Genomic DNA, 14,142 nt, shown 5'->3' with positions numbered 1-14,142 from the left:
ACTATATAAAGGGTTCTTCTAGCTGAGGAACCCCATCTCTTACCTCTCTAAGCTCCATTGTTGCGCCCCAAGCTCAAAAGTTCCCGATCTCTCTCCCTAGCCAATCAAACTTGTTGATTCTTTAGGGATTGGTTGAGAAGGCCTAGATCCACACTTCCACCAAGAGAAAAGTTGATTCCCCCACCAATCCCTTGTGGATCTTGTTACTCTTGGGTGTTTGAGCATCCTAGATGGTTGAGGTCACCTCGAAGCCATATTCCATTGTGGTGAAGCTTCGTGGTTTAGTTGGGAGCCTCCAAGCTTTGTGTGGAGTTGGCCCAACCTTGTTTGTAAAGGTTCGGTCGCCGCCTTTAAGGGCACCTATAGTGGAATCACGGTACCTTGCATCGTGCGAGGGTGTGAGGAGAATACGGTGGCCTTAGTGGCTTTTTGGGGAGCATTATGCCTCCACACCGCTCCAACGGAGACGTACTTCCTGTCAAAGGGAAGGAACTTCGGTAACACCTCCTCGTCTCCATCGGTTCCACTTGTGGTTATCTCTATCCTTTACTTTGTATTTGCTTATGCTTGTGACTATATCTTACATGTCTTAATAGCTCTCGTTGTTAGCTTCTATAGGGTTCACCTCATTGTCGTATTATTTGTGAACCCGTATGGTGTTTACCTTAACTTGCTAAGATTAATTAAAAAGTGGTCGTTGTCTATTCACCCCCCCCTCTAGCCAACCATATCGATCCTTTCAGTCTTGTATACAAATACTTACCAAACACAGCGCCGGTCATCCTAGAGATATGATGTTTCAGATTGGTTAATTCTTCAATGTCCGGCTTCAGCTAACCCTCGACGTCTTCAACACGTTTCAGCAAGGCGGCTTTCTCAGCTTCGACAGCATATTTATACAAAGTATATTGAACTTTGAGTTTTTCAATCTATTCTAAAGAGATCCGAAGTTTCTCCTCAGCTTCAGCTCTCACGTCTTGCTGTTGCGACATATTTTTCTTCATGCCACTCATGTTTTTTGTCGGCCTGGTTCAAAGTTTCCTACACAATCAAATACCAGATGGATGATTAGTTCAAAGTTCAGTCGCCAACACGGCTTACACAAGATTTTTTGTGCTTGCATAGAAGATTGGTATCAAGTCTGAACCAATATACTTGACACTTGGGGGCTAATGCATGTTAGTTTTTCACCATATTTACAAAGACCCGGCTCATCTTCAAAAAGATGACCCGAACCTTGGGGGCTACAGGTCGAAGTTTTTCAGTAAGCATTCACAAATACCCAGCTCATCTTCAAGAAGATGACCCGACCACTGGGGGCTACAGGTTGAAGTTTTTCAGTAAGCATTTACAAGACCCGGCTCACGTGAAGATGACACGGCCCTTGGGGGCTACATGTTGAACTTTTTCCCTAAGTATTGATAAGACCCGACTCATTTTTAAGAAGATGACCCGACCCTTGAGGGCTAAATGTTGAAGTTTTTAACTAAAAATTTACAAGATCCGGTTCATCTTTAAGAAAGAAGACCCGGTCCTTGGGGGATACATGTTCAAGTCTTTGACATAAATATTTACAAGATCCGGCTCATCTTCAAGAAGATGACTCAGCCCTTGGGGACTACAAGATGATTTTGAACTATTTTATCAAAGACCAGGATAATCTTCAGGTAGATGACCTGGCCCTTGGGGCTACGTAAGGATATATGGAGTGTGGTATTGATGTATAACATCCCTCATATCTCTTCTTCATCATATTCACTAGGCTTGCTTCCATATTCCGACTCATGGAGAGGCGGTTCAAATATCCAAGATGCAGTTCTTCAAAGTCAAGTTTTTCAATGTTGTGAAGCTCAAGTTTAGCTTTCCCTTTCTCTACTTGGGGTGTTGCACCCTTGGTAGTATGCTTGTCCAACACGGTGAAGACCGGCACTGCATAACCCCGTCCCAGTAATGACGACTCTCTCGTCATCATACATACCATTGTTGGTTGCTTCTGGAGGACTAGGCGGGTTCAGATTAGTTTTCGGATTTGTGTCCATGCCCATGTCGTCAGTGTTTGCCGACTCAACATGCATATCACGAAGATCGTCGGTGACGTCTTGATTGGTTTCAGGAAGCTCAGCATGGATATCAGCCGGTCAACATGAGCTCCTGGGATAGTAAAATCCATTTCCTCCTGTTTAGGTGCTTCAGGATTGTTTGATGACCCGCCAGTTTTTCTGTTCTTCGTCTGACGATTAAGGTTAAGACATATATAATCAAGTAGAAGTACTGAGGCAAGTACTAGACATATAAACAAGGATTTACCCTTGAAGGTGAATAAGTGGAGGCAATTTGGAAGCAGTTGAGTCTCCTGATAAACGTAGTGATGCCTATTAAGGTGGAACCCGGAAAAATTGAGTGATCAACAAAGAAGGCCAGCTTTTGGAAAGGAAAAAGTTGGAATGAGAAGCACCTCGTTTGGACACTGTTAAGAGGCCGGTTATTGGGTAGACCAGATAAAAGTTCACCCGAAGCAGTTCGGGTATGGCGCCTTGGGGAATAAAGATTTTTCTTCAAAAGGAAATCACGACCCAAATAAGCTTGTGGGTGAAATGAGTTTTCTGAGCTGGAAGAGGTAGGAATTACCTCGACAACTTCATCTTGTCTATCTTCTTTGTCATTCTATCAATAAGGAGGCGTTAGCAAGTTCAATTGAAGGGCGACTTAACAAAATAAAGTTTTTACGTCACAATGGTTTTCTACAGGCTCAGACTCTCCCATAGCTGATGATTCTACTATAGTGGTTTTCTTCCTTGACTTCTTGGGGGCGGCTTTGGGTTTAATGGTAGGATCTTTGGTTTGACGTCGTTTCCAAAATGATGAGTTAGCCTATGGTGGTGTTAGAAAAGCATAAGAAAATTTAAACAATCAGAAACCCTGCAAAATAAGTTGAGGTAGGAAAAGGTTTGTTACCTCAGGAGCATGATTTTGAATGTAGAAAGGCTTCACCCCAATTTTTCTACAAGCATCTTTGTTTTCACCCAGCAGTTTCTTCACAATCTTGTTGATGTCATCAACATAAAGCAGGGTGTTGTTAAAACACAGAGGGTTGTTCAAATCGCCGTAATATTGACACATTAGCGAGCTGCAGTGACTCAAGGGCAAGATGCGCTAGTCTAACTAGCACCTGGTGAGATCAACACCGGTTAAGCCACTGGCCGTCATAGCTCCAAGTTTAGGATATACATTGGTGAGTTGAGTACGCTCTGCATTCATAATAGGCCCACGTAGCTCGAAGTTCATTGGGAGACGCTCAACTCTGTAACCCGACAGCCGGTTCTCATCATCAGCGGATGTATCCTTGAAGTAAAACTAGGTCTTACCCCAACCCTTAGGATGGATGAGCAGCGTCGCGGCTGCAAATCCAGACTCTCTTTGTCTTTGGATGTTGACCCCGCCAAGCTCCAAGCAGGGTCCATCAGCAATTCAGTCTGACGATTAAGATAAAAGAATTCCCGGAATAGAAGAACAGAAGGTTCTATCCCCGGGTAAACTTCACAAAATACTTAGAACTGGCATAGATTAGTTATGGAATTGGGACCCAAGTCTTGAGGATGGAGGTTATAAAAATGCAAGATATCTCTGAAGAACTTTGACCTCGTAGGAGCAAAACCCCATTCAAAGTGGTCGGCGAAAATTACAACTTTTCCTTTGCGGGTGAGGGTTTTTCTTCCACATAAGCACTTCGCCAACCAATAATCTCCTCGGATGGAAGGATTCCAACAGTTACATATTCATTGAGTACTTCATCTGTGACTTGAGAAGGCACCCAGTTGCATGTGGGCGGTTTGGTCATGTTGGTATTCTCAGAAAGACAAGAGCTGTAGAAGAATATTTGGCGCGTTATCTAAAAGGAAAAATTAAAAAGCAAGATATTTGCATGGAAACAGTTCAGCTCACTAGAGACAACAAAATTATTCATAAAAGTCGCCCAAATATGAGTCTCCACGAGGAGCAACAAAGATGGCGCTAGAAGCACGGCGGTTTGCACTTATGTTCAAGTTGCCCTAACATTAAGGCGGCTTACAAAGGATTTACAATCATAACAAGGAAGCAGTTAAAAGGGTAAAGGCGGCTTACAAAAGTAGATCTCAAATTTTACTAAGTGTGGGACAAAGAGGTGTCTACAAAATTGCATGAAAGTATGGATCTACCAAAGGTTCAAAGGGGAGAAAAGTCACTAACCCTAGATTATAGCAACATACAGAAGAAGTGGCAAGTCGTTATTTCACGAATCTTACAAAACTTCTAGGAGAAGCTATACAGGAGACTAGATCATTACATCTACCGCAGCTTAAATGATGGGAAAATATTCATTGGAGGATCAAGCGGGTCTGTAATAGCGACGAACACAGGATGAACTCCGACAAACCCTAGAGAGCTACGTTGGATTAACACGCATATCTCGGAAGAGGAAGGGACTTACCTGGCGGTGCTCACAAAGGCATCGCTCGATGATGGGGGTCACACGGCGGCAGCGCGATGAAGATCCGAGCTGGAGGAAGATGAAGAAGAAGCAAGGAAGTGATGCAGAAAATGAAGAGGGCCCCCCTCGCGAGTATCTAAAGGCTCGTGGCTGAAATGGAAACGCTAGGAGCGTGAATCAGGGAGGTTCAATAAAATTCAGAGCCAAGGGTGCGTCGATTTTTGGGCTAATTGGATAAGTCAAAAGAGGCGTTACAAAGGGCAGCCGTGATGAAATCGTTGAGTCCCTAAATTTCGGGGGCGGGTGACATCATTAATTAACAGAGTGAGAGCTAAGGAAGACATTTGAAGCGGGAATTTCTGCCTCGGAAGACAAAACATGGGTTGCATATGAGCTACCAAGATTAAAGAAAAGACTATTGACATGAATAAGTTCAAGTCAATCTCGGGCCTAGTGTTGGGGATATTATCCAGCTGTATGACCCGCCCTATGAATCTGGGTCAAGATGTTGGTGATCAACATTCATACCCAAGATGGGCCCTGACATGCAAGGCAGGAGGCGTAAGGCGGTTCATTAAAGATAGCCGGCGGCGGCCCAGGACATGAAGATGGCGACTCTTGGCTCACAAGGGAGAAGGTCGTCAGGAGTTTCCTTGCTAAAGGGAGCAAGGCGAGTTAGAAACATAACGGGTCACGAATCATAGAGTGATTGGGACTCTTGTAAACCTAGGGTCTTGACCTGTAATTAAAGGCGAGTCTCTAGGGCTGATAGGGACACGTTAGAATCAATCGAGAGCTAGGTCAGGTGAATACGCACCGTTGTAATCGATTTCATCATCAATACACACAAAGCACGACGTAGGCTTTTACCTCCATCGGAGGGGCCGAACCTGGGTAAACTTGACTCTCGTTCCCAATCAACCCCTTTGAGTCGCCACGTTGTTGCGATGTTTGCAACACTAAGTCCTTTGTTGAGGACATCTACCATGACAAAACCACGACATGTCTCCGTGTCAGGGCCATCGTCAACTTTTGGTCTGAGAGCGGTGGAGCTCACCAATGGCGGAGGAAGGCACGGCGAGGGCAACCGATGGTGGGAATGGAACCAGGAGGGATTTGCATTTCGGATGGTGGTCAGGGGAGCCGCCGGAGTGCATGGAGTCACCAACGGTGAGAAGGCCACGGTGGAGGGTATCGGGTGAGCTCCAAGACGATGCTGCCTTGCAGTAATCCACGTGGGAGAGAGAGGGAAAAACATAAGAGAGGCAAGGCAGACCCGACGTATAGGAAAGGAGGGCCGAGGAGCGGCCATACCTCGAGATCGACAGTGGCCTGTCACGGTGGAGCTTCGTTCTATGCGGAGCACAGGGAGATCGAAGGGAGGATTGGGTGGTTCTGGGGCTTGATTGGGAGGAGGAGAGAGGATATGGAGGGTAGGAGGAGCCTCAAGGTGTCCTTAAATAGGCGCATAGAAGAGGCAGTGTGCAGCACGCGCGCGAGGGCTCTGGAGCAGGTCCTTAGACTATTGCGGCCGGCTGCACGACATGGCCATGGTCGGGGGGGCGCAAGGGATGCTGTGGTGGGGTTGACGACAAGCAGAGAGGCTCTCGATGTCGTGTGTGTGAGTTCACTCATTGGGGCTCTCTAGCGGTAGTGAGCGAGCACGGGAGGGAGTAGCGGGAGGGACAGAGACGAAGGGGCCGTTGCCCTGGCAGCTCGCAGACGTCGAGATGCAGAGCCTGGCGTGCGGGAGGGGCTCGAGGAGGATGAGCGTGCGAGGTCAAATCTCTAGGGCGTGGTCGCACGCTCGAGAGCGTGGTTTTGGCCGGCATGACATTGCCACTGATGCTCTCTGGCATGGCCACTTGCGCCCTTTTGTAGCAGGGGGATTAAATAAAGGGGACGGGAGCGTTGGATGCTCCAGATGGTGGCTAGGAGAGAGAGAGGAGAAAGAGAGGGGAGGAAAGGTGCTCTCCAGAGAGGGGAATGAGGGGTCTAACCCCTCTATGATTGAGCTGCTGTCGTAGGTTTCTTACATGGGGTGCAAGGGGTTAGGAGCCACTGTGGTACAAAAATTGGAGGCAAGGGGAACATGGTAAGTGGTGAAATTAGCCTCTTTGGAGAAACACCAGAAGGTGTTTGATGGGGCTTTGGGCAAGATACCCTTGTCCTATTGTTGTGCGACTTAATAGGGCGGGGTTGTGGGTAAAAACAAGAGGGATAAGCAAGTTCGAAATGGACATAACCAGATTTCTGAAGGCTAAGCTTGACAAATCAATCCCCACAAATTCACAACTTGCTATATCATCCTTATTTGGTGTCTAGATCACTCCTGCAAAGATTGGGATCAATAGGATAGACTTGGCAATGTAAAGTTGCCCAAATTTGGTTCTATACAACGAGGGTTTTGGGATATTTTGCTGAACCAAATGAACTTGGATTGAGATGGAATTTTTCAGGATCACCACATATATCATGTGTAACATGCTAGAATGTTCCTCGAATTTATTGATAATATTTCCTAGGGAAATATTTCAAAAGATTGAAATAGGCAGAAAGGGTTTGGAGGGGTTTTGTCCAATATTTTGAACATGACCATGTGTTGAAACTCTTATATATGGTAAATATATGTCCATTGAGTTTCCCTAATTTTCTCAAATATTTTTTAAGCAAGAAAATAATTTTCCTTCTCAAAATACCATTTCTGGCATTAGAAACAGGTATTTAATTAAAATAGAAAAATAGCTTTTAAAATAATTGTTTTGTGGTTTTGGGAAGATTTTTTGATAATAGGATCCAAATAGAATATTTGGGGTGAAACATCTCTCCTAAGTTGAGAATTTGTAGTACAAATCTCAACTCAAGTTTTTTTTATAGCTTAAAATAATTTAATGCCCTTTTATTTAAGATAGTATTTTATAAAAATAGTTTCTGGTCCTATACACATGGTATGATCATTGGGAAAGGGTTTGGGGTTAAGGAGATGAGTTCTAGAGGGAAGAAGATTTTTTGTGATTTAAAACACAATCAATCACACAATCAAGTAGCAACGAGATCAGACATCACAAGCATGCAATTTTTTAATTGGTTCTAGTTTTTTGCAAAAGCATAATGTTGCAAGGTGGTACAAACACAGGTGTGATAGACCTATCCCCTTACAAGAATCTCGTCCCTGAGATTCCTAGGCTAAGCGCTAAAGAGATAAGGGAACTCTGATCTAAGGTAGTCTTCACGCTCCCATGTTACTTCTGCTCGGTGTGGTTGCTCCACTGGACCTTGAAGTACTTGATGGTGCGGCTTTGCGTGTAACGCTCGATGGCATCAATGTGCGGATCGGTCTCTCACGATAAGTGAGGTCTAGTTGAAGGTCGATGGCTTGATGGTCGATGTCCTTCTAGAGGTCGGGGCGGTTAGGAACTTGGAGGCACTTCCAAAGATGTGACACATGGAAAATGTTGTGCATATCCTATAGCTCGGAAGGTAGCTATAGCTGGTAGGCAACTTTTCCTTGTCTTGCGGTGATCTTCAAGGGGCCTATGTATCTTGGCACAAGCTTTCCCTTGACATGGAAGCGCTTGGTTCCCTTGAGAGGCGTGACTCGAAGATAGACATGGTCTCCATTGTTGAAACTCACTTCCCGCCGATGGGAGTCGACGTAGCTCTTCTGTCTTGACTTGGGGGGTTCTTCAGGTGTTCTCTGACAAGGTGCGCTTGCTGTTCACCCTCATGGAGAATATTTCAGTTTAATATTAGTCCTTCTCCAGTTTCTGACTAGTTGAGAGGACTGCGACACATGCATCCATACAACACCTCACATGGTGCCATCTGAATACTGGATTGTTAGTTGTTGTTGTAAGAGAATTCAGCGAAAGGTAAGAAGTCTTCCCATTTGACCCCATATGTGAAAATGCAAGCGCGAAGCATGTCTTCGAGTATGTGGTTTAGACATTCCGTCTACCCGCCTGTGTGGGGGTGAAAGGCAGTGCTGAAGGATAGCTTGTTCCTATGGCTTCTTGGAACTACTTCGAGAACCTCAAGGTAAATTGAGTACCTTGGTCTGACACAGTCTCCTCGGGAACTCCATGGAAGCTCACAATACGCATGATGTAGAGACTGGATCTTGAGAGGAATGAAATGGGCTACCTTGGTCAGGTGATCGACAACGACACAAATGGAATCATGTCCTTTGCTTGATCCATGCATATCGATGATGAAGTCCATCCCAACCTTTTCCCACTTTCATTCAGGCACTTTGAGAGGTTGTAATAGTCCAGCGGGTCGCTGGTGCTTAGCTTTGACCCTCTAGCATATGTCACACTTGGAGACATAAGAAGATATCTCCCTCTTCATTCCACGCCACGAGAATCTTGCCATGAGGTCTTGGTACATCTTGGTCCCTCCAGTGTGGATGGAATATGGAGTGTCATGAGCCTCCTGTAAGATAAAGTTCTTGAGCTCAACCCTGTTGGGTACAAAGATGCGACTCCCAAACCATGTGACTCCTTGTTCATCGTTGAGAATCTTGGGGATTTGCAATCTTGATCTTCTTCTTGATGCCTTCGATGCTCTCGTGTACCTTCTGAGCCTCCTTGATATCATCCATCAGCGTAGGCTTTTCTTCGAGGTTGGCCAGAAATCCTGGTGCAACAAGCTCCAATTGAAGTCTTCAAGTTCTTCATACAAGGCGGGTAGCCTTTCCTTAATCACAACATTTAAGGAATAAGCCTTTTTGCTCAAGGCATCATCTACCACATTGGCCTTCCCGTGGTGGTATTGAACACTAATGTTATAGTATTTGATTAATTGTAACCATCTTCACTGCCCCATATTCAATACCTTCTGAGTGAAAATATACTTCAAACTCTTGTGGTTTGTGTATATCTCACATCGCTTTCCCAGAAGGTAATGTCGGCATGTATTCAAGGCATGAACCACTACTTCAACTCAAGCTCATGAGTGGTGTAGTTATATTCATGAGGGCATAGCTGTGTGGACAAATATGCCATGACTCTTCCTTCTTACATCAGGACGCCACCAAAACCGGTTCTTGATGCATCCCAATATATCACAAACTCCTTGTGAATATAGAGAATGGTCAAAACTGGGGCCGTTGTCAATCTCTTCTTTAGTTCTTGGAAACTTTCCTTGCACTTTGGCATACATTCGAACATCATGTCCTTCTTCAAGAGTTGAGTCATTGGTCGGGCGATGCTTGAGAACCCTTCAACAATCTTGTAGTAGTATCCTGCGAGTCCGAGGAAGCTTCGGACTTCCTTCACGTTGCTCGGAGATTTCCATTCAGTCACCGCTTCTATCTGGGCGGGATCGAGTAACAATCCATCTGCCATCAACACATGACCCAAGAATCCAACTTCATGTAGCCAGAATTCACACTTGCTGAATTTGTCATAAAGCTAGTGCTCTCTAAGCTTGTCCAGGACCATCCTCAAGTGTTGATCATGTTCTTCTTCACACTTGGAGAAGACGAGTATGTCGTTGATGAAGCCAATGAGAAACTTGTCCAAATACTCCATGAAGAATTTCTTCATAAGGTACATGAAGTAAGCTGTGGCATTAGTCAACCCAAATGACATGACCGTATATTCATACATGCCATATCAGGTAACGAATGTTGTCTTTGGGATATCTTGGTGTCTGGTCTTCAACTGGTAGTACCCAGACCTAAGATTGATCTTAGAGAATACCCTTGGCACCATTTAGCTGATCAAACAAGTCTTCAATATTGGGGAGTGTGTACTTGTTCTTTATTGTGACCTCATTGAGTGAACGGTAATCAACACAGAGTATGATAGTTCCGTCCCTCTTTGACACAAATAGAACACATGATCCCGAAGGAGAGGCACTAGGGCAAATAAATCATTTTCTGAGTTCCTCAGACAGTTTCTTCTTCAGTTCAACCAACTCTTCGAATCCCATTCTATAGGTCTTCTTATAGATGGGCCATGCTCCAGGCATTAGCTCAGTAATGAACTCAATGTCACGGGCAGGAGGCATTCCGGGCTGCTCATGAGGAAAGCCATCTGGGTATTCACATACCACTCGCACTAGGTCCAACTCAATTCCCGACAAACAATAGACTCGAGGTGCTTGAGCAAAGGCAGGGTTGAGAACATACTTCAGTTGAACTCCTTGGTTACTGGTCATGGTAACAGTTCACTTGGCGCAATGTAGCAAGCCTTGGTGCTTGGTCAACTAATTCATTCCAAGGATAATGTCCACGCTTGGCGAATCCGGAATTATGAGGTCTTCTTGGAAGTCCACTCCGTTGATGTTAATCCCAACACCTTTAGACCCTATCTTGGTCCTTAATACTGCACCCGGGGTTTGTACCATCACTACGGGAATCAGTAAGTTTGTTGTTAGGCAAAAACAGACGAAAAGGGATGTATACAAACGGCAAAGATTTTGCCGTCTACCAGCAGACGACAAAGAATGAAGACAATTTATGAGTGGGGAAAGTGGTTCTTTGCCGCCATCATTTGGTTGCACAGACGGCAAATATTTTCCCGACAGTGTGAATTCTTTGCCGTCAGCTAGTCCGGAAAAGACAACAAAAAAAGCAACTCACGGAACCAGCCATCAAACGGATGGAGTTTGTGTGTTTGTCGTCAGCCTTCATGCGGACCAGACGACAAAGAATAAACCTTTCCCATCATGCACCAGAAGACAAAGAGTAATTCTTTGCCGTCAACCCCATGTCTGCCACAGGGCAAAGAATAATTCTTTGTCGTTAGGTGTCCAAAACAGCAGCCGACAAAGAGTACATAATGAACAAAATACATAAATATCCCCAACAGGTCCATGATAGAGCGCATATATATATATATGTATATATATATATATATATATATATATATATATATATATATATATATATAGGGTCACGCTATTCATCACCCTGGATGAGGAATAGTTATTCTTCACCCCCTCTCTTTTAACATCAATGCACGGTAATTTTATGTTCCATAAATTTTGTCTTATTTTATACATAAAAAGAGACCGTAAAAAAATAAAATCAATGTAAAATTATTTTATGTCACGTAAAATTATGAACATACAAAAATAGTGCAAAAATACAATAAATTCAGTTTTTTCCTGCTCTTGTGACCTATATTTTTCTTTTTCTTTTGTAAAATTTTACGTAGTGATTCAATATAAACCTAACTATTTGTATTTCAAATTCAATTTATTTGTAAATTGATCGCAAGATTAATTCGGGTGAAGAATACACTATTATGCATCCTGGGTGATGAATATAGTTTCTATATATATATATATATATATATATATATATATATATATCAATAGTTCCATAACAAAGATGCATAGCATAGTTACATAACAAAGATGATACACAATGAACCAAGCGAGCATCGCTACATAAGATTTGCCACTACAACAAGTGTCTTCATGTCCATTCCATAGTCCGATGAGCATCCAGGTGGCAACCTGCAAGACGAAATGATCTGTGTCACATTTTGACACAACAAGAAAAATAACATGCTTGAAATCATTGATATGCCAAAAATAACATGCTTGAAATCATCAATATGTCACATTTCTAGTGCCTTTGAAACTATATTGCAATTTTTTAGAATCACAGAATTTTAATATTTTAGTGGACCTTTTGTTACTGGTTGTTGAAGAACACTATATTCCTCGTGGTAAATGGTGAAGCAAATGGAAGTTACAAACCCTCCTACATGAATTTAAGGTTATGGGAGATGGTGAAAATCATAGGGGTCTTGATTGTACTATAGCGGCACTACAAGCACCATTCCCACCATTATATTGCTAGGACTACAAGGCAATGTTTTTGCATTACATGGAAGACCATAAGTTATAACATTTTTCCTCTATTATTAATCTGACCTACCAATGTATTAGTTAAATAAAACATCTCTTAGAAGATTCAATACATGCACCTGCACTCCAGAAAGTAACAAACCCAATTCCACGATGTTCTTTTGAACCCAGTTCCTGCATGAGATGAGAGGGAGACCAAAACCCACGTTAGCAGAAGGATGTCAAATGAAACTGCAATTTTTCTGTACAATATTTTTGACATGATCATGGAATGTTTGCATCAAATAGGTGGCCAGCACAAAAAATATATTACAGGGACTAGAAAATCAAGGAAATTGAGCATGTGCAAATCCAAGCCCACCAAACTTGTCTACTCTAACTAAAAGTGATGCAAGCGAGCTGACCATGCTCATCAAAAGGCTGTATGCCTTCACAGGTGTCTACCGGTAGACAAGTCTGTAAGTTTGAACCCTCTTCTACATACATCACAATAATATGAGTTTGTTAGAAGTGAAAGCTCCAAAGAATAGATGAAGATTCATTATAGCTTCTCAGGAAAGATATCTCAAAGATTCTTAATTTATACTGGTAGAATCTCAGCAGTTCCTTCTTAACATTTAAGGCACTATGTCTCTTGTCAAGTGTTCAAAACAAATCGAAGACATGTGGGGAAAGTAGCTTGACCATAGGTTTATGCGTTAAATTTTATTGAAATATCTCCAGAAGATGCTTGAACATCATCAATTTTAATTTCCAGTGAAGATAACGCTAGAACCAATGTTCTTTGGTATTTGCCTCCTTGAGTGATCATGAATGGCCATGAAAGGTTGGTGATTGTAGCGAGCCGACTCAAAACGAGTCAAGCCTCTGTGTGTTTTGTGCCATCCCTGGATCAGTATGCTGGCACACACAGTACATCAATGTATATATCAAAGTGCAATCACATGTAAATAACGTAAAACTGATATATACCTCAAAATCTCAGCGGAAACAATCAAGAGAGTGGAGTCCCAATAAACATTAACGACAGGTTGAGTGCAGACCGTAACCCTGAATTGTACTCTTACTTGTCGTAGAATGTATCAGCAGCATAAGACGTTGCAGCCGTGTAGGTCGGCGTATTGAATATGCCGGCATGTCACAAAAGAGAGGGGTGAAAATATCCTCTATACTATACTCATATATGGCAGGTGGGGCTGTAGTTTAAGTTTTGCGTAAAGCAATTTTTTCCTACAACAAGAGAGAGGGTAAAAGCAAAATTTACTACATTGTTGGCTGTTAATGAGAAGGTTCCACCAACCATTTCTCATACCCAAGTTATCAATATTACCAACATCAATAAGCTAATGGTGTTGAGAATTCCTGATAGCTTCAAATACTTTGGCTCAAGTTGTCCATGACCATGGACACCGCCAATCGATTAGGTTTGAGTACTCTGTAGAGTTTTGCACACGTTCCCCACAAAATTTGATCGCCTCCGTTGAAGTCCATGCACTTTACGGTGTTTGAGAACCGGATGATCGAAACATGGTCTTCCAAAGGGTTCCTCTGAGACACTGTCGATGTCCACCCAATCCTACCGTTCTTCTACATCTCGTAGCACCACACGTCCAGAGTCACCACAATGTCCAACCAAGCCAGAGCTCATAATGAATTGTAGTTGTGCAGGTAAGCCTCGGGTCTGAAGAATCCATCGATCTCTTTGTGACTGGGTGAAGCTTTCCTCAAGATGTCATGGCGCTTCCCCATGCATCCCGGGTCATCCACTGGCTTCCCCAGGGTGCCCATCTGAACCGTCCTTCACCCAGAGGTATATTGCATCATGAGGTCTTGAAAGTCTTGAAATC

The sequence above is a fragment of the Hordeum vulgare genome, chromosome 7H (genome assembly GCF_904849725.1).
Source record: "Hordeum vulgare subsp. vulgare chromosome 7H, MorexV3_pseudomolecules_assembly, whole genome shotgun sequence".
Taxonomy (NCBI): Eukaryota; Viridiplantae; Streptophyta; class Magnoliopsida; order Poales; family Poaceae; genus Hordeum; species Hordeum vulgare.
The sequence above is the reverse complement of the archived record's forward strand: the minus strand, read 5'-3'. Positions refer to the sequence as shown.